The sequence below is a fragment of the Myotis myotis genome, unplaced genomic scaffold, assembly GCF_014108235.1.
Source record: "Myotis myotis isolate mMyoMyo1 unplaced genomic scaffold, mMyoMyo1.p scaffold_m19_p_4, whole genome shotgun sequence".
In the NCBI taxonomy this organism is placed as follows: domain Eukaryota; kingdom Metazoa; phylum Chordata; class Mammalia; order Chiroptera; family Vespertilionidae; genus Myotis; species Myotis myotis.
Window position 1 is genome coordinate 7,154,441 of NW_023416346.1, and position 19,750 is coordinate 7,174,190.

Consider the following 19,750-nt stretch of genomic DNA (forward strand, 5'->3'; position numbering starts at 1 on the left):
CAAAGCAAGAAGCATTAATTCATATATACAGCTAGATGCTGGGCATACAAAATTCCATTGAAAGTTATTCTTAGTTTACCGGCATTCTATTTTTAATGTATATAATAAAATTCATGCTTTTTTAAATTTTAAAAAAAGCAATCACTTAACATTCATTGCCTTTAAGGAGCTTATTGTCCTGATTCTGAAAGTTGTAGCTTCTTTTTCAAAGCAGTGTCCCAGAGAAAAGAAGAACTACAGTTCCTCACTAGGATGGCCACATAATTTTTTGTATGATTATGTCTCTTTTGACAGTAGGATGGTGATATTAATAATTACCCAGGGACAACAGGCACAAAACTGGGACTATTTTCGGTGTCTTAGTAAATTCAAGCTGCTATAACAAATTAGCATACACTGGATGGTTGAGGAGATTCACTTCTTATATATTGTCCACTGCTAATGTCTCTAAATAGGCATTTTAGGATCTTGATTCAGGAGGCTACAGATAGAACAAAAGACAGAAGGAGAAAAGTATAGGATTTGGAGTCAGAGGATCTGGACTGGAGGCTTAGTGTAAAGGGATTGCTACCGTTCTTTTTTAAAAAAATTATTATTGAAAGTATTACATATGTCACTTTTCCCCATTGATCTCTTATTCAATTGGTCTTTGAGGGATAAAGTAGATAATGTATGAGAATAGTCAATTCACCCAACCAATATTTATTGCATACCAGTAGGCAGTAAGGATTCAATGAAAGGAAAACACAGACCCATTCCCTAGATGACAATCCAAAACAGTCAATTCAGAATGGCATAAACAAAAGGTCTATTCTAGTGGAAGAATTATTTTCCTCTCCTGATTCTGCTAATATTCCAGAGTGTAGGGAATAAAATGTTTTCTGATTATTGTGCCACCAAAGCTCTGAAGTATACCACTAAATCAGGGCATCCTAGGCACATTCAAACCAAACTGTCAAGCTATGGTTTTCAAGAGGGAGATACCCACTTTCTTCCCTCCAGCTTCAACTCCCACCTGGCCACATTTGAAGCCTGTCAAGCCACTCAGAGAACCCTTCCTTACCCCAGATATCAAGCAACCTGACAAAACCAATTGTACTCCTTCCCTCTTTGCCTGTCCTCCAGCATACTCCTCTTTCTAACTCCAGTTACAAGACCAAAACTTTCTTGTATGTGGATGAATACTAACAGATATGTCTGTGTGTATATGGACAGTGGAGAGGAGGGTTGTCTACACTCACAGCAATATGTAAGGAATGCTTTATTACACAAATACTCTTCAATATCACAACAACCCTGTGAGTAGGCAAAATATGAGGAAACTGACTAAGATGGAGACTTAGCAGAATGTGTTATAACAGAAACTGTACCTTTGTGGTTTTGACAAGTCCAGTGAGCTTTCTACTATTAATCTTGGGACTAACAGCTCCTGTTCATCCTGAAAATTTCCAGGCCAGTTTATGGGAAGAGGGTAATAAGCGCCTTGCCTGGTTGGACAGTTGGCTTAGTGTTAAAAGTATATTGTGGGTATGAATCTGTATAGAGATGTGTAGAGGTGATCAGAAATATTTCTAGAAAGGATATCTCCAAAGAAGCTTTTAAATAAATGTGGGTGTGTAGAAAAGTGAGAAGTGGCAATAAATTGGGGTCGGGGAGTAGTATCTGGGGTCCTGTATTTACTAATTTACTTCCCTTGGTATTATTTGAAGTTTCTACCAGGAGCTTGTATCTGTTTTTATAATTTTTTTAGCAATAAACACCCAGGAAAGAAAACAGTATTTTTATATGTGGTTATAAGGATGTGTTCATCTCATTGATTGGAAGCTAATGTGTTTTTTTTCCCCTGCAAACTAATGGTAAACAATGAAAACTAAGGTCTCAGATCTAGTAAGTGGTTGTTATGATGAGAATTCTCATCTCTAAGAGGGGAGTCTTATGACTCATGTGGGCATAGGACTGTTTTCTCTCATAATCTAACACAGCAGCCAGAATAACCTTTTTAAACACAAATCAGATCACATCAATTGTCTGATTTAAAGCCCTTTGGTGATTTCCCATTACATCTAAAGTAAAATCAAACCTCTTATCCTTATCTCTGAGGCCTTTAATGAGCTTCATCTGGTGTATCTTGCTAACCTTAGACCAGCGGTTCTCAACCTGTGGGTCGCAACCCCTTTGGCGGTCGAACGACCCTTTCACAGGGGTCGCCGAAGACCATCCTGCATATCAGATATTTACATTACAATTCATAACAGTAGCAACGAAAATAATTTTATGGTTGGGTCACAACATGAGGAACTGTATTTAAAGGGCCAGAAGGTTGAGAACCACTGCCTTAAATTGTGTGTTCAATTGTGTCCACCTAAAGTTCATATGTTAAAATTATAACCTTCAGTCCCTCAGAATGAGACCTTATTTGGAAATAGGGTCATTGCAGATGAGATCAGTTAAATTAGGATGAGGTCGTACTAGAGTAGGGTGGGCCCTAATTCAATATGACTGATGTCCTTATAAGATGGAAAAATTTGGAAACAAGCACATGCACAGGGAGAACACCATGTGAAGATGAAGGTGTAGATCACTGTAATGCTTCTACAAGCCAAGAAATGCCAGAAAACCATTAGACTTTAGAAGAAAGGCACAAATAGATTCCCCTTCACAGACCTTAGAATGAGCCAACCATGCTGATATCTTGATCTTGGACTTCTAGCCTTCAGAACCGAGACAATAAATTTCTGTTGTTTAAGCCACCTGGTTTGTGGTACTTTGTTATGGCAGCCCTCAAAAACTAATTAATACATCTTATCTCAGCACTCACTCCCTTCTTTCAATGCTTCCATCACACTATTTTCTTTTTTTTTCAGTTCCTCACACGTCCAGTTTATTTCTGCCTCAGATCTTTGCACTAGATGTTTCATTTTATTTTTTACTTAAATTAACCATTTTATTTTAATTGTGATATTGGAGTCACATCAAGAATTTGAGGAGGACTTGGTTGGGCAGTCTTCTGCAAATTTTGTGTGGTTGCTATTAGATCTCTACTTGAGGTTACAATATTCTGAAAACTCCATGAGCTGGGCATCCAACCTGGCTCCTTCACATGGCTGGCAGGTGATGTTGGCTACAGACTGAGAGCTCAGCTGGGGATTCCACCAGAGCAGTGGTCAGCAAACTGCGGCTTGCGAGCGACATGCGGCTCTTTGGCCCCTTGAGTGTGGCTCTTCCACAAAACACCGACTTCTGCGCATGGGCCACGAAGTTTCAATCACACTGTATGTGCGTGCCCGCACGTGGTATTTTGTGAAAGAGCCACACTCAAGGGGCCAAAGAGCCACATGTGGATCTCGAACCACAGTTTGCCGACCACTGCACCAGAGCATCTGTCATCTCAAACATGGAGGTCTCAGGGTTGTTACATCTCTAACATAGCAGCTGAATAACCCCAGCACTAGCATGCCCAGGGAACCATTGGGAAGTTCCTTGTTTCCTGAACCAGCCTTTGAAGTAATGCAACATCACTTTTGCTACATCTTATTATAAAACATACACACACACACACACACACACACACACACACACACACACACACACACACACACACACACACACACCTCTATTGTTGAGAGTGTTACAAATGTTCCTCCCTTTCCGCCCATTGCTCCTTCCACCCAAACCCTGTCTAGGCCTTCACCACCCTGTTCTCTGCATCCAGGGGTTATGCCTATATTCATACAATTTCTCTGGTTAATTTCTTCCTGCCTCTCCCCCACCTCTGAGTTTCATCAGTCTGTTACATGTTTCCATGTCTCTGGTTTTATTCATCAGTTTATTTTGTTTATTGGATTCATTGTTTATTTATTTTAATTTTTAGATTCAATTGTTTATAGATATGTATTTACTACCATTTTATTGTTCATATTTTTAATCTTTTTCTTCCTTATTCCTCTTAAAGAATACGCTTTAACATTTCATGTAATAGCTTTTTCTTGTCTGTGAAGCTCTTTATCTGACCTTCAATTCTAAATGATACCTTTGCTGGGGAGAGTAATCCAGCTTGTAGGTCCTTGCTTTTCATCACTTTGAATCTTTCTTTCTTTTTTTGTTGTTGTTAATCCTCACGAGACAATATTTTTTCCATTTGTTTTTAGAGATGGTGGAAGGGAAGAGAAAGAGAGAGACACATCAATTGATTGCCTCTGGCACACCCCCCAACAGGAGCTGGGAATCGAGCCTGCAACTGAGGTATGTGCCCTTGACTGGAATTCAACCTGCTACCCTTCAGTCCAAGGTCCAATGCTCTAGCCAGTGAGCCAAACCGGCTAGGACCACTTTGAATATTTCTTGCCACTCCCTTCTGGCCTGCAAAGTTTCTGTTGAGAAATCAGCTAACAGTCATATGAGTGCACCTTTGTAGGTAACTAACTGCCTTTCTCTTGCTGCTTTTAAGATTCTCTCTTTGTAATTTTAATTATAATGTGTCTTGGTGTGGGCCTCTTTCGGTTCATCTTGTTTGGGACTCTGATCTTCCTGGAATTGTATGTCTATTTCTTTCACCAGGTAAGGGAAGTTTTCATTATTTTTTCAAATAGGTTTTTAATTTCTTGCTCTCTCTCTTCTCCTTCCAGCACCCCCATGATGCAAATGTTGCCGTCTTCTGGCAGAATTCCCTCTTATTTGGGGAAGGTCAGTCTTTTGTTCTATTCAGGACTTCAAATGATTGCATGAAATCCACCCACATTATAGAGATCACTTTGCTTTACTCAAAATCCTTCAATTTAAATGTTAATCTCTTTTTTTTCTGATTTTATTTTATTTTATTTTATTTTTAATTAAATCTTTATTGTTCAGATTATTACATTTGTTCCTCTTTTTTCCCCCCCATAACTCCCCTCCTCCCAGTTCCCGCCCCACCCTCCGCCCTCACTCCCCACCCACTGTCCTCATCCATAGGTGCACGATTTTTGTCCAGTCTCTTCCCGCATCTCCCACACCCCTTTCCCCCCCAAGAATAGTCAGTCCATTCCCTTTCTATGTCCCTGATTCTATTATAATCACCAGTTCATTCTGTTCATCAGATTATTTATTCACTTGATTCTTAGATTCACTTGTTGATAGATGCATATTTGTTGTTCATAATTTGTATCTTTACCTTTTTCTTCCTCTTCCTCTTCTTAAAGGATACCTTTCAGCATTTCATATAATCCTGGTTTGGTGGTGATGAACTCCTTTAGCTTTTCCTTATCTGTGAAGCTCTTTATCTGACCTTCAATTCTGAATGATAGCTTTGCTGGATAAAGTAATCTTGGTTGTAGGTTCTTGGTATTCATCACTTTGAATATTTCTTGCCACTCCCTTCTGGCCTGCAAAGTTTCTGTTGAGAAATCAGCTGACAGTCATATGGGTACTCCCTTGTAGGTAACTGAGTTTCTTTCTCTTGCTGTTTTTAAGATTCTCTCTTTGTCTTTTGCTCTTGGCATTTTAATTATGATGTGTCTTGGTGTGGTCCTCTTTGGATTCCTTTTGTTTGGGGTTCTCCGCGCTTCTTGGACCTGTAAGTCCATTTCTTTCACCAGGTGGGGGAAGTTTTCTGTCATTATTTCTTCAAATAGGTTTTCAATATCTTGCTCTCTCTCATCTTCTGGCACCCCTATAATTCTGATGTTGGTACGCTTGAAGCTGTCCCAGAGGCTCCTTACACTATGCTCGTATTTTTGGATTCTTTTTTCATTTTGCTTTTCCGGTTGGGTGTTTTTTGCTTTCTCGCATTTCAAATCATTGACTTGATTCTTGCGCTCCTCTGGTCTGCTGTCGGGAGTCTGTATAATATTCTTTATTTCAGTCAGTGTATGCTTAATTTCTAGTTGGTTCCCCAATATAACATCGAGGGTCTCATTAGTTTTCTTGTAGATCTCATTAAGTTTATCGGCGGCTTCTAAACAGTTCTTAAGAGACCTTAAAAGTGTGGTTCTGAACTCTATATCTTCCATTGACAATTTTGTCCTGTTTCTTTGTCTCTGCATTTTGTTATGCTTCCTTGGTGCACCCCCTAGTGGTCTTTGTGCGCAGTCTTATAGTTAAACCTTGTTGTAGCTAATACCAGGGAGGGTTTGACCTCCAGGCCAAGTGGCTATGAGAATCAGCTGTGTCAGCAGTGAGAGAACTTCTGTCCTCTAGGGAGGTGCTAATCTAGCCTTTGCCTGAGGCTATCCGGCAAATGCCTCTGTGCAGGGCTTGGGCGGGGCGGGTCGCACAGGATCAACAGGGTGGGCCGGAGAGAGCAGTTATGGCGGCTCTCAGTCCTGTCCCCAGGGGCTCTGCCTCTCTGAGTCCCAGCACCTGCTGCAAAGCTCGGAGAGAAAGCTGCACTCGCTCTGACCGAAGCCAGACAGTCCCGCTTCTCCCGTTTGAGTCAGGGTCCCTAGAGACTCGCCTGTATCTGGAGCTCAGAGTCTGCGACTCCCTCCCGATTGAAAACGCCAACCGGGCCCTCCGCCGCCAGCCCACTCCTCGCACTCCGCACCTCAGAATTTGACTTCAGCACTGCGCCTCCTCTGAGTGTCCGTATGCGTTTCTCTTTCCTCCTAGTTGTAGGACTTCCACTCAGCCAGCGTTCTTGTGGTTCTGGGTGATGTCCCTTCTGTCTTTTAGTTTCACTTTTGAAGTAGTTGTTCAAGGCAGCAAACTCCGGCGTTAACCTATGCTGCCATCTTGGTTCTCTCTTAAATGTTAATCTCATACAAAACTACCCTTATAGGAATATCCGTAATAATGTTTGGCCAAATACCTGGGCATTGTGGCCTGGCCAAGTTGAAACATAAAATTAACTATTACACTGGTAAATGTGGGCCTATCCAACATGACCATCTGCTTCTTCAAAGCCAGCAAGGAAGAGAGTCCCCTAGCAGGAGATCCCTTGCAAGATTATGTAACATAATCACAGAAGTGCTATCCTGCCACTATTGCCATATTCTGTTACTTAATAAAAAGTCACCAGTCCTGTCCACACAAGGGGATGAAGATCACACAACAGCATGGATTCTAGGAGGTAGAGATCCTGGGGGCCATGTTGAAGTCATCCTGCTGCTGTCTACCCTTTGACTTCTATGATTCACATCCTTCCCACATTCAAAATGCATTCACCCCCTCCCAAAATTCTCAGAAGTTTCATTCCATTACGTTATCTGCTCAAAGCCTGGAATCTCATCATTTAAATCAGTTCCATGTGTGGATATAGTCCTTTAGCTATACCTCTCAATCTACTGATCTGTAAAACTAAAGCAACAAGTATTCTATCCCTCATACAACCAACATAAAATAGTGAGGAGGCATAGGAAAGCTGACATAGATATTTCCATTTGAAAAGAGAATGGGAGAGGATGGTGTGCATGGGAGGCATCAAAGAGTCCATAGCTATTCTGAAATCCAGCTGGGCAAATGTTAATACTCCTTGATTAGTTATAAGGATTTGTCAGAAAGCCTTTCTGGTCCCTTGGTTCTGCCCTCTGAATCACAGTTCCTTTTTCATGAAAGGTAGCACATGTTTGCAGCTGAAAACTTTTATCAGCCAGCTTCCTGTTCACTGAATTAGGGGGATCTGAAAGCCTTCTTTAATTTTGTATTCTCTGTCCAGCTAACATTGTTCAGTCCAAGCTGGCATTGTTTCTGCCTAAATAACTTTCTCAAAATCATAATGAGTCTTCAGTGGATTTAACTGGGGTTCTCTCCATTAGAAAAAAAGACACACAAACATCTCTGTTTTAGATAAGCCCTTCTTTACCTTGAACTGAGTTGGCTAGGTTAGCAACTCTTAAGATTCCTAGAGGCCCTATTGTTTGAGAGTTTCCATGAGGCACCCCCTTAATCTCTTGAAAGGGTTCTTTGTGTGATTGAATACCACTCTGATCCTTTGATCTTTCTGAGATTTTTACAAAAGGTTGTACAGTCACTCTCTCAGCCTTTTCTCTACATCATGCTTTCTTAACAGTGCTCTGAAGCTATTTCTTAATTTTATCATCTTCTGCCATCTGGAAAGGCTGAGAATCATAAAGTACCAATTTCTTTCTGTTTTAACAGTTCCTCCCTTATTTTATCTCTCTACTCTCACATCCTATCTAATAAAGAGGAAGTATGCTAATTGACCCTCATGCCATCACAAAGATGGCAGCGCCCACAGCCAATAAGGAGGGACTATGAGAATTGACTGCTACACCCTCAAAGATGGCAGCACCCACAGCCAATAAGGAGGGAGTATGCTAATTGACTGCCATGCCCTCAAAGATGGCGGCACCCACAGCCACAAGATGGTGGCATCCAGTCCCCTCAGCCCCACTGGGGTGGCAGGTGTGCAGCAAGGCTCAGCCTGCCCCCAGGTAGGCCCAGACACTCCGTGCACCTGCCTCTGGAGTCCCCAAGTCCCCTCAGCCCCCCAGTCACCCAGGGCCGCCCGAGGCATAGGCAAGCCTTGGATGGCTGCTGCCCAGCTTCCCAGGGCCGCCCAAGGCTCAGGTAACCAGGGACGGCCGAGGCTTGCACTGCCAGCAGTGGCAGCAGCAGAGGTGTGATGGGGCGTCACCTTCCCCTGATCACTGAATCACCTCCCACCCCTGAGAGGGGGCAGGCTGGGCTGAGGGACCTCCTCTCCAGTGCATGAATTTTCATGTACAGGACACTAGTTTTACTATAAGCAGCAAGAAAAAAACCAGGCCATACCTTTAACACTTTGCTTAGAAGTCTTTTTAATTAAATAAGCAAGTTCATCATTTACATGCTGTACTTTCCACATAACTTCATGCAAAAATTTCAAGACGGTTTCTTCCACTACTTAATCAGGGCCTACTATAATCTTGTGTCTGCTGCATGGTAAATGCTTAATAAATTTTACTATTGAGCCCAACCAGCATGGTTCAGTGATTGAGCATCAACCTATGAACCAGGAGGTAATGGTTTGATTCCTGGTCAGGGCACATGCCCAGGTTGTGGGCTTGATCCCCAGTGGGGCCGGGCAGGAGGCAGCCAATCAATGATTCTCTCTCATCATTGATGTTTCTATTTCTCTCTCCCTCTCCCTTCCTATCTCAAATCAATAAAAACAGATTTTGAAAAAGGAAAAAAATTACTATTGGTATTACTCTATATACAATAGGAAAAATAACACCTATCTCACAAGATTGTTGTCAGAATTTCATGAGATTATGTGTGAAACTGGCATAAAGTAGATATGTAGATCCTTCTCTTTATTTCTGTTATGGATGGAATGTTTATGTCCCCCTAAAATTCATATATTGAAGCCCTAACCCCCAGTGTAGCTATAATTGGAGTAAGGAAGTAATTAAGGTTAAATGAGGTTATAAAGATGGAGTGCTGATCTAATAGGATTAGTGTCTCTTTAAGAAGAGACAATAAAAAGCTCATCCTCTCTCTCCCTCTGAACAAAACTCCCTGAGGAAAGACCATCGTGTTATTGGCATCGACTTTATTGGCACTGCAATCTCATATTTCTAGCCTCCAGAACTGTGAAAAAATAAATTTTATTCTTTTAGCCACCTGCTCTATGGTATTTTGTTATGGTGGCCTGAACAGACTAATACACCTTCCTTAGGCAAAGCAATCAGAATCCAGAGATCAGAACTCCCTCTGAGTTCCCAACTACTCAACAGATGACATTGGTACACATGAAAAGCAACAATGGTCTCTAAAAAAACTCTAATGTTAATATTTTTATTATTATTAAATATAGGATCATTGTAAAAAGTAAAATATGGGAAATCATAGTGAAGAAAGTAAAATTACCTATAACTCCTTCACTCAGTGATATTACTAAGGCTTTGATGAATTTAATTTTTGATTTATGTACAGTTGGTATACAATCTTTTATTGGTTATATTAGTTTCAGGTGTACAATATAGTGATTCAACATTTTGATACCTTACAATGTGATCACCCAACTAATTCTGGTAATCATGTCACTGTGTAAACTTATTACAATTTAATGGACTACATCCCCTTTCCCCTTTTCACTCATCCTCCTACTTCTCCCTTATGTTAGCAATCCTTTGGTCTCTGTTTCTATAAGACTCTTTTTACTTCATTCGTTTGTTTGTTTGCCTTTTGATTGCACATATAAGTGAAACCATATGGTATTTGATCAATAAATTTATTTTTATTATTTTTCTATATATGACAGTATACACACACACACACACACACACACACACACACACAATAGAATTTGAATGATGCTGATCCATAGTGTCTTATATTTCTTTCCTCTTCCATTTTAATATTTATTAGAGCAGATTGCTTTTCACAGGTGTCTTTCCTCCAGAATGATTTCTCTCGTGGGTTTCCAACTTCCTGTTCTACAGCCTATACCAAGCCAGCTCCAGTCTGCTTCAGATTCTGGCTCCAAGTCCAAAGGAATTTTGCCCCTGTGGACATGCCTCAGGCCATGTAACTGCTCAATAACTATATTTTCACCTGCAACCTCTCTGGGGAAGATGAGAGGAAATGATGGCTCTGGGGAACAAGTAGAAGTGAACCAGAATCTGTGACTCCCTTAAGTCACAAATTTAAATCCTTCTTTACTAAAGTACAGCAATGTAACTAAAACCATAGCTTATAATTTGTGTCCACTGACCTTGACTATAAAACTTGTACAGAATGCATGAGCAAAATGAGAACTCTGAGAAGTAAATATCAGCAGGCAGATCAGAGAAGAGCACTAGAAATAAAAGTACTACCAAATTGGTTGAGTTTATCATTTTTGTTCCTCTAGCATCTCCTAGCATGAGCTCAACACATTCTGAAAGCTGGAAGTGAGCATAGTAGTGCAAAGGGAGATCCAGGAGAGAACCTCTAGTTCTGGATGGATGAGCAGCAAAAGAAAATTTTAAAGCCCAAAGTGAAAAAAATATCCAGGTGCCTTTTTTTCTCCTCTTTTTTCTGATCCCTCGACTCCTAGTCACCAGGTAGTCCCATGGTGGGGGTGGCTACAGTGGCAAAGGGAAACCAGGAATGCAAACTGTCAGAAGTCAAAGTTCTAAAGGAGATAGCATTCTTGTCTGCGCAATGGGCCTGCAGCTCTAAGAGGGAGGGGCCAAAACCCATGCTTTCTCTTTCTGTTTCCCCACCCGATTTGTCCCTCTCACTCAGCCCCAATCCTAACTCAATCCCAGACCTGGATTATTTCTAGCCCAGAGAACCCAAAATGGGAGCCCAAAGAACCAGTAATTACTAAAAAGATAACCCCAAAGTAAGGAGTTTAGGAAATCGGTTCCGTAAAGCTGTTTATGAACTCGGATTTATCCTTGATGTCTGTGTATGTTAAACTGATCCTAATTAGCCTAATGAAGACTGAGAACTTAACTAAACGGTCTGTCCTTCTGGGGGACCCAACTGACTAACGGTTGGTGAATATGTAAGAAAGACCCATTTAACGTTTATTTTATTGAATAATAATTTTAAAAAATGAAATAAAAAAAGAATTCTCCTTAGCCAGAACTGTCTGGATTCAAATTCTGGTAACTCGTTTACTAGCTGACCCTGAACAAGTTATCAACCCTCAGTACTTGTTTCCTCACCCATCAAAACAGGGACAATCACAGTTCCTGCCTCCTAGAGCATCACCTTGGCTTGCACCTTGGGACATTGCTTGTTCCATGAGTCCCAAGAGCTGTGTCTGTTTGCTTGTTGAGAGGCCTTCTGCCTTGGGATAGCTTTTGGCCTTCTTTTGGGCCATGGCTATGCCTCAAATACTCTTTGGAAACCTGTGCCTATCTACCAGCTTGGATTCCTTCCAGCCACCCAGCCACCCCACCTGAGAGGTTCCTTTTGCCTCCTAAGTGCACCGACTCCATTCTTTCAGTATTATCTGCACTATGCCAGGGCTTATCCTGACGTATGACATTATGGACATGTCCTGGTATTCTATGGGGTACAGAGTGAGAGCTTTGGAGCCAGAGCTATCTGTGTTTGAATCCCAACTCGACCATTTCCTAACTCTGTGACCTTAAGCAGGCTACTCAGCTTCTCTGGGCCTCAGTTGCCTCACCTACAAAATCAGATAATATTAATACCTACCTCATTGGGTTTTGGGGAGAATTACCAGTAAAGGACATAATAGTGAAAAACACTTAGAATATCTGACACATAGTAAAAGCTCAGTCAATATTAGTTATTGTTTTACATTGAAGCTTTAATGGGCACATTAGATATATTTTCAAAGGTATTGGTTAGCATCCCAATTTTTTTTTTAAATATATTTTATTGATTTTTCACAGAGAGGAAGGGAGAGAGATAGAGAGTTAGAAACATCGATGAGAGAGGAACATCGATCAGCTGCCTCCTGCACATCTCCCACTGGGGGATGTGCCCGCAACCCAGGTACATGCCCTTGACCGGAATCGAACCTGGGACCCCTCAGTCCGCAAGCCGACGCTCTATCCACTGAGCCAAACCGGTTTCGGCAAGCATCCCAATTTTTGAGGGGAAGAAACTGATATAGCTATATTAAGGGATTAAGTAATATTAAGTGGCTTTGGTGAATGACAACATTTCTGATTCCCTATTTAATGTTATTTTCCCCACTATGGGACACTGAAATAGGTGACTTATTATTCATTCAGTAAACATTTATGGAATGGCTGTCATGTGCCAGATATTGTGCTAGGCACCGAAGATACAGTAGTGAACAAGACAGACACGTCCCTGTGATTCTGCAGTTACCATTCTAGTGTGAGAAGACAGTCAATGCCAAGTAAATAATAATATAAAGGACATATCAATTAGTGTGATGAAAATAAAACAGGGTGATATAATAAAGATTAACTATGGGAGATTGGGTGGTGAAGGAAGGCTTTTTTGAGGAGATGGCTTTCATGACAAGAAGATTTGAGCTGGAAACTTTCTCATCTAGGCTATGTGGCTGGGATCTGGGAGAGAAGTTATCATAAAGACAATCTTCCAAGATCTGATCCACACAGAAAAGTGGAAGGAGTAGGAGGGTGGGCTGCAAGTTAAGGGTGGCTCAGGGCCCAATGTCAGAATGGAGATTTTTCTGGAGAGGCAGAAGAGCAAAGAAACTTGTAAATAGAGGACAGGGATTTTTAAACAGGTATTTATTAAGTTTATGTTTAAAAAGAAACTTTATTGAGATATAATTTAGATAGAATAACTTGAATATAGACTAACATTCACTAATTTTAAGTGTATAGCTTGGTAAGTCTTGTGAAATGTATACATAAACCTGTGTTAAACATACCTCCCCTATTATCAAGGTACATAGTTGATGTTTCCCTTGTGACTCTTTGCAGTCATTCTGATCAGGTATTTTGTAGAATGCTGTTTTGTTTTATTTAGATTTGAATCCCAAATCTCCCACATACTAGTCGTATAACCTTGAAAAAGGCCTTTAAACTTGAGCCTCTAGTTTCTCATCTGTAAAAAATAGCTAATAACAAACCATACCATGAGGTTTTTGAAAGAATTAAAGCACTTGCTAGTGTCTGGCACTCAGTAAGTGCTCTCTAAATGTCATTTCATGCCTTCCTAATACCCAAGTGTTTAATATTGTCACTATGGTAATTAGACTCTCCTCTTTCTGGCTAGGTGGCTGTAGGATATAGAAACTCAATATATTTTCGATATTTTTCATATTCTGACACCACAAGACATTAGTGGAAAGGTACTGCTGAACTTTTTGCATGTTTCTGAGTCACTGGGGAGAAAATTGGAATTGTTTTAGTTGAAGGCAAATTCTTACATCTCACTAGTATCTTCTATCCTATACCTTTGCAAAATTCATTTATTACCTCTGGAATTTGGGGATTTGATTTTCATAATGTACAAATATATTATTTGCAAAAGTAGCATTTTTATTTCTGTCTTTTTTTCAATATTAGAACTACTTTAAAGTAGAATTTTAGCAGGGGCAATCTTGTGTTGTTCCTGTTTTTATACAGAATTAATCTAATACGAGCTTTGTTGGAATGATGTACTCCATGTTAAACAAGAGAAAAAACACTGCAACAACCCTCTTCTTAGCCCTGATATTTGTAAGGTTTAAGTGAAACTGCTGTTTTTCTTCCTTGCTTCAAATTTTATTTCCCCTTTCCTAAACTTGTTTGATTTGTTCCCTAAATTCTTTAGGCAGGGACTTAATTCATTGTTGCTTTTTTGTACTGATATAAACTTTCAAGACAAGACATTCTCTAAATTCTACCTTGGCACTCTTCCATAAAGTGTTACTCTTATATATAATGTCTTACCAATCTTTCCTTTTGCCTCAAGTTTCATTATGGTTTTGCATAGCACTGCTATTGATCCTCTGTATTACAATCATGGAAATTTTTTTGCATTAATTTTTTAAAAACTATTTTTTGTTGATTTCAGAGAGGAAGGGAGAGGGAGAGAGAGATAGAAACATCAATGATGAGAATCATTGCTTGGCTGCCTCCTGCATGCCCCCTATGGGGATTGAGCCTGCAACCCGGGCATGTGCCCTGACCAGGAATCAAACTGTGACCTCCTGGTTCATAGGTGGATGCTTAACCACTGAGCTATGCCAGCTGGGCTGCATTAATTTTTAATTGAATTTATTGAGGTGACATTGGTTAATAAAATTATATGTTTTAGGTGTACAATTCTATAATACATCTGCTGTGTATTGTATTGTGTGTTCACCACCTCAAGTCAAGTCTCCTTCCATCACCATTTATTCCCCCTATACTCTCATCTACCTCCCCCCACTGCCTTTTCCTCTGGTAATCACCATGCTGTTGTCTGTCTATGAGGTTTTTTTTGTTTTTGTTTTTGTTTCCAGTGGTTCTCAACCTTCTGGCCCTTTAAATACAGTTCCTCATGTTGTGACCCAACCATAACATTATTTTCATTGCTACCTCATAACTGTCATGTTGCTACTGTTATGAATCGTCATGTATATATCTGATATGCAGGATGGTCTTAGGCGACCCCTGTGAGAGGGTCATTCGGCCGCCAAAGGGGTTGCGACCCACAGGTTGAGAACCGCTGGTTAATCCCTTCACCTTTTTCACTCAGAACACCTGTCAGTCTGTTCTCTATGAGTCTGTTTCTATTTTGTTTGTTAGTTTATTTTATTCATTAGATTCCACATATGGGTGAAATCATATGGTACTTGTCTTTTCTTATTGGCATTAATTTTGATTTTTAAAAAATAGTGCATTAAAATTTTATCTTGATTAGTAAGTTTTTTTGTTTCCCCCTGAAAATTTGAGAAACGTGCCAAATCATCTCACCTCAGCTTAGTTCTGATCCTGAAGTAGCTCCTTAGTTGAGTTCTGCTCACAACTTTTTTTTTAATGGAGGTCTGATGTTCAGAGACACAAACTTTCAGAGATATCAAACCAATTACACCACCTGCCAGGAGGTAATCATGAGTTCCTCCTCCTTCTGCTTCTGTCTTCCCATTTGTATGACATGTTGGGCTCTCAGCTTGTCCATTTCCAACTGCTGGCATTGAGCAAGGCCACATTGCTAATAGGGTGTCTGGGAGCACTTCTCCATTTAGAGAGGTGAAAGGCCAGGGTCTCACCCTTCAGGGATAAGCCCCAAGGACTGTTGAGTTGTTCCAGATTTTTGTCAGGGCCCTTTGTGGCCCAAAGCATTCCTTTCTCTACTGGAATCTGTCAGTTAGCTCTGGAAAAAATCAAGTTTCCTCACCCTGATCTTACCTCACCTACACAGGTTTCCCTGAGAAATTATGGAAAAGTAATTCTTAGAATCCTGAAATGTCAGAAGTGGAAGGGCCCTTGGAGACCATTTTGCCCAACCCCTTTCATTTAACAGCACATATAACTTCCTGTGCTGTATTTCCATATTCCCAGGAATCCCCAAGGCTGCCTCATAATAAAAATCAGGAGCAAGTCAAGAGCCAAGTTAATCAAGGAAGTAAACTACTATGGGCCCCAGCTGTGCTCACGAAGGATTGAGTCATCAGAAATGCAGCCCTGGTCGTGGGATTTGTTTATTCAGGATTTTCTTCAAGGACAGAGAGAAGGTTCTGTGGTGGCTCAACTCCAAAGCTTTTCATGGTGTTGGGTGTGGCTGGAAAAGGTTTGATTAGCTTTAATTCGGGCTGGGGAGTTTTAAAGGTCCTACTTTAAAGGGGCCTGCCTTTTCTTCTGACTGGTCCAGGCGTTGTTGAGAAGTTGGCAAAGTTTGCCTCTAAAAGCATTGAAGTGCCTCTTACCTCCCCTCAAAGTACCTCTTTGGGTTTTATTGTCAGAGAATCTTGTTTTCCATTTGAAAATGTCTCAAGAACACTTGCAAATGTGTTAGGATGGGTTTTGAGAGTACAGCTTCTTTTACATATCTATATCTGTAACAAGATTCACCTTGTGCAAAGCATTACATCAAATTCTCCAGTTTAATCTCTAAACAGTGAAGGTAATTTTAGGCTACATTTCACAGGCGAAGAAACAGCCTCAGAGTCTAGGTGACTGTAGAGCCATGCAGCTAGTAAGAGGCAAAAGCTTTCTTTGGCTTTTGAATCCAGAAGGATGCCACATCCTGTACTTGTTCTACAAAGTCACGAGCACCTCAGAGGTGCCAAGATATGCCACAACAAACTAGCTAACAAGAGGACCACAGGGTTGAAATGAGTCTTAATCTGATTTGCAATGAATTCTAGCGTTGTGATTGACTTCTGAGAAGCATACAAATCTAAGAATTCAGTGTTAGTCTAAAAGGAGACACTGGAATTCACATAGGGCGGCTACCATTCTGTAGCTTTCTTTTCAGAAAAATTTTCTTGCAGAATGATGGAAGACAAAGGAATTTCATCAAGTGAAGATGACATAAGTTTTATTCACACATGGGGGAGGATCTGATCCCATTGTAGTTCTGGATAGTAAATACTAAATAGCCATGTAAAGTAAATAGTGAGGGAGTGTGTGGTGGCAAGGTGGGGAGAGGGGGGGTGGCGCAATGTCCATGAGTAATATACTTACATCAGTTTGCTTTTTGTCTAAGCTAGCCCATTTGAAAACTTTTTTTTAAATTAAATCTTTATTGTTCAGATTATTACATTTGTTCCTCTTTTTCCCCCCATAACTCCCCTCCTCCCAGTTCCCACCCCACCCTCCGCCCTCACTCCCCACCCACTGTTCTCATCCATAGGTGCACGATTTTTGTCCAGTCTCTTCCCCCATCCCCCACACCCCTTTCCCCCCCAAGAATAGTCAGTCCATTCCCTTTCTATGTCCCTGATTCTATTATAATCACCAGTTCATTCTGTTCATCAAATTATTTATTCACTCGATTCTTAGATTCACTTGTTGATAGATGCGTATTTGTTGTTCATAGTTTGTATCTTTACCTTTTTCTTCTTCTTCCTCTTCTTAAAGGATGCCTTTCAGCATTTCATATAATACTGGTTTGGTGGTGATGAGCTCCTTTAGCTTTTCCTTATCTGTGAAACTCTTTATCTGACCTTCAATTCTGAATGATAGCTTTGCTGGATAAAGTAATCTTGGTTGTAGGTTCTTGGTATGCCGGGGTCCAGCCCCAGCGGGTCCAGGGGTTCCCAAAGGCGTAGACGGAGTCGGCGAAGAAGAAAGGACACGGAGACAGTGTTCAGTTGATCAGCAGCCTAGCCAGGATCTCCAGCCAAGTTCTGGTCTGGATCTCCAGAGAGGTTCTGGTTAGGATCTCCAGCCAGGTTCTGTGTCCATGTTCTCTTGCTAGGTTCTCCAGCCAGGTTCTGTAGCCATGTTCCCTCACTAGGTTCTCCAGCCAGGTTCAGTCACCAGGTTCTAGTCAGGTTCAGTCCAGGATCTTTTGCCATGTTCTCTCCAGCGAAGTTCTTCTGTCTCTAGAGAATGTTCTGTGTAGGTTCTGTGCCTCCTGGTTCTGTCTTCTTCTAAGTTCTGTCTTGTTACATCTGTATTTATACCAGTTGATTCCAATCCTATCAATCTCTATTCCAAAGGTTAGGGCGTTTCTTATCTCCATTCCAGGGAGTAAAGATTATGTAGCTTAAGCATGATTGTTCATAGTTAGTGATTAATTACCCGCCTGGCACTTAGTTAAGAGGTTTTATTCCCTCCCTAACTTCAGGGGAAAATCCCTACCTGGGGAAACAACCTTTCTCAGAGACCTTGGTTAAAACACATAGTGCCAAGAAGGTGAGCAAACATATTAAGAACAGTATGCCATATATGCCAGGTCCCTTGAAACAGCAAGCATGGACCGGCTCCCGGCATTGGTATTCATCACTTTGAATATTTCTTGCCACTCCCTTCTGGCCTGCAAAGTTTCTGTTGAGAAATCAGCTGACAGTCGTATGGGTATTCCCTTGTAGGTAACTGAGTTTCTTTCTCTTGCTGCTTTTAAGATTCTCTCTTTGTCTTTTGCTCTTGGCATTTTAATTATGATGTGTCTTGGTGTGGTCCTCTTTGGATTCCTTTTGTTTGGGGTTCTCTGTGCTTCCTGGACTTGTAAATCTATTTCTTTCACCAGGTAGGGGAAGTTTTCTGTCATTATTTCTTCAAATAGGTTTTCAATATCTTGCTCTCTCTCATCTTCTGGCACCCCTATAATTCGGATGTTGGTGCGCTTGAAGCTGTCCCAGAGGCTCCTTACACTATCTTCGTATTTTTTGATTCTTTTTTCATTTTGCTTTTCCAGTTGGGTGCTTTATGCTTCTTCGCATTTCAAATCTTTGACTTGATTCTTGCGCTCCTCTGGTCTGCTGTTGGGATTCTGTATAATATTCTTTATTTCAGTCAGTGTATGCTTAATTTCTAGTTGGTCCTTTATCACAACATTGAGGATCTCATTAGATTTCTTGTACATCTCATTAAGTTTATCGGCAGTCTCTAGAAGACTCTTGAAAGGCCTCAAAAGTGTGGTTTTGAATTCTATATCCAGCAGCCTGCTTTCCTCCAGCTCTGTCATTTGTGTCCTGTTTCTTTGTCTCAGCATTTTTTATGCTTCTCTGTGTCGATAGAGTGGCTTTCTGTGTTAAGTGTCCCAATTACCTGAGGTAGACACTCTTGGTGCACCCCCTTGTGGTCTTTGTGCTCAGTCTTGTTGTAGCTAAGCCTTGATTGTTGTAGGTAACACTGGGAGGGATTTGACCTCCAGGCCAATTGGCTGTGAGAATCAGCTGTGTCTTCAGTGGGAAAACTTCTGTCCTGGATCTGTAGGGTGGTGCTAATCTAGCCTCTGCCTAAGGCTAACCAGCAAATGCCTCCGTGCAAGGTTTGGGCAGGGCAGGTCCCAGGGGATCAACATGGCGGGTGGAGTGAGCAGTTATGGCTGCTCTCAGTCCTGTCCCCAGAGGCTCTGCTTCTCAGTGTCCCAGCAACCGCTGCACGCACCTCAGAAAGCTGCCCTCGAGTTTCTACAGATGCCAGACAGTCCCACCTCTCCTGTTTGAGTCTGGGTCCCCAGAGACTCGCCCAGAACTGGAGCCCAGAGCCTGAGACTCCCTCGCAATTGAAAAAGACAACCGTGCCCTCAGCCGCCAGCCTGCTCCACACTCACCTTTGTATTTTACTTCAGCACTGAGCCTCCTCTGAGTCTGGGTATGCTTTTCTCTTTCCTTCTAGTTGTAGAATTTCCCCTCAGCCAGCCTTCCTGTGGTTCTGGGTGATGTCCGTTCCATCTTTTAGTTGTATTTTTGAAGTGGTTGTGAGAGGCAGCAATCTCTGGTGTTTACCTATGCTGCCATCTTGGTTTTCCCTCTGAAAACTCTTAACAGAGACCAAAA

At 41.3% G+C, this 19,750-nt stretch overlaps 1 protein-coding gene across 1 annotated transcript in view; it reads left to right on the top strand.

Moving 5' to 3' along the window:
* Window positions 1–4,755, top strand: part of CLCN5 (chloride voltage-gated channel 5) — a 184,238-nt gene extending 179,483 nt beyond the window's left edge. The window contains exons 16-17 of the transcript XR_004966906.1: window positions 4,149–4,242; window positions 4,626–4,755. The gene's annotated coding sequence lies outside the window, so the exon portion shown is untranslated. The remainder of the gene's footprint in view (window positions 1–4,148; window positions 4,243–4,625) is intronic.
* The last annotated feature ends 14,995 nt before the right edge of the window (window positions 4,756–19,750 follow it).